Consider the following 1,804-nt stretch of genomic DNA (forward strand, 5'->3'; position numbering starts at 1 on the left):
GAAATCGCACCCTATTGGACTATACTTGTCCAAACATTGATGGGGTGACATCCAGCATTTGCAAGCCCACCATTCATGCCAATAATTTTGAAATCAAGCCTGCAATAATTTAGATGACCCAAACAAGTATTCAGTTTAGTGGGTTACCAAGTGAAGACCCTAATGCACACATTGTTAACTTCTTGGAAATATGTGATACTTTTAAACATAATGGAGTTATTGATGATGCTATTAGGCTTAGATTATTTCCTTTTTCATTGCATGATAGAGCTAAAGATTGGCTTAACTCACTCTCTGCAGGAAGTATCACCACTTGGAATAATCTAACCTAAAATTTTTTGGCTAAATATTTCCCACCCTCTAAAACAACAAAGTTAATAAATGATATTACTACTTTTTCTCAATTTAAGAGGGAATCCTTGTATGAAGCATGGGAATGATTCAAGGAGATGCTTAGGAAGTGTCATCACCATGGGATACCAACTTGGCGATAGATTTTGACTTTTTATAATGGTATTACCCCCTCTAACTAATCCATTATTGATGTAGCCACAGGTGGTACGATCATGAGGAAAACTCTAGAGGAAGCATATGACCTAGTGGAGGAGATGGTATCAAACAGCTACTAGTGGAGCAATGACCGAACCAATCAGAGGGGAGTACACCACATCGATTCCTTTGCAGCCCTATCTGCGCAAATAACTAATCTGAACAAGAGACTGGATAATTTTAGTATTGCAGCCATTAATACACCATCTAGCATCTCATGCGATTTATGTGGTCAAATAGGACATACTAATTCTGATTGTCAATTAAATAGTCCTTTTCTTTCCCATGAGAATGCTAATTTTATTTTTCATGCTGGTAGGTCAAACTTCAACCCATACTCAAAAACATACAACCCAGGGTGGAGGAATCATCCAAACTTTTCATGGAGTAACAATCAACAAAAGGCACCCATGGGTTTCCAACCACAACTGTCTCCACGAGAAAAAAAAAGTAATCTGGAAGAAGTGATCTCTAAGTTCATTAATGCTACTGAAGCAAGGTTCGAAGAGCAAGATAAGAGCTTTTAAGCCATGAAGCATCGATTAAGAACTTAGAAGTTCAAGTGGGGCAGATTGTAAGTATGCTGTCAGAAAGAAAAGAGGGACGACTACCCAACAATACGGAGAAGAATCTCAGAGAGCAAGTAAACGCCATAACTTTAAGAAGTGGGAAAATAGTTGGCAAAATTCAAAGAGAAGACAAGGGAGCTGAAGTGGCCGATCTGTAAAAGGAGAATGAGAGAAGTACCCCTAAATTGAATTTACATGAAATTAAACTTCCTATTCCCTACCCAAGAGGAGTTCTGAAGGCTAAACTAGATAAGCAATTTGAAAAAAAAATTAGAAGTGTTTAAACAGATTCATATTAACCTTCCTCTTCTTGATGTATTGTCACAGATGCTGAAGTATGCCAAATTCCTGAAGGAGGTGTTGTCTAATAAAAGAAAGTGGGAGGATGGTGAGATGGTAAAACTAAATGAAGAATGTTCAGCCATTCTTCAAAAGAAATTTCCCCCAAAGCTTATGGATCCAGGGAGTTTTTCTATACCTTGCACCATAGGGAATACTGAATTTGAAAAAGCTTTATGTGATTTAGGTGCTAGTATACATTTAATGCCTTATTCTATTTTTGAGAAACTTGGACTGCATGAACTAACATCTACAACTATTATCCTGCAATTAGCTGATCGAAGCATTAAATATCCTAGGGGAATAGTAGAAGATGTTTTAGTCAAAGTGGGTAATTTCATCATTCC

General features: G+C 37.3%; 1 non-coding gene across 1 annotated transcript; it reads right to left on the minus strand.

The window, feature by feature from the left end:
- Positions 1 to 371: 371 nt before the first annotated feature.
- On the minus strand, positions 372 to 478 carry LOC148846202 (small nucleolar RNA R71). Its single transcript, XR_016102645.1, has one exon. It is a non-coding gene; the product is annotated as a small nucleolar RNA R71 (small nucleolar RNA).
- Positions 479 to 1,804: the final 1,326 nt, after the last annotated feature.

Source organism: Nelumbo lutea, chromosome 7 (assembly GCF_056320005.1).
Source record: "Nelumbo lutea isolate HS-2025 chromosome 7, American lotus-T2T, whole genome shotgun sequence".
Lineage (NCBI taxonomy): Eukaryota > Viridiplantae > Streptophyta > Magnoliopsida > Proteales > Nelumbonaceae > Nelumbo > Nelumbo lutea.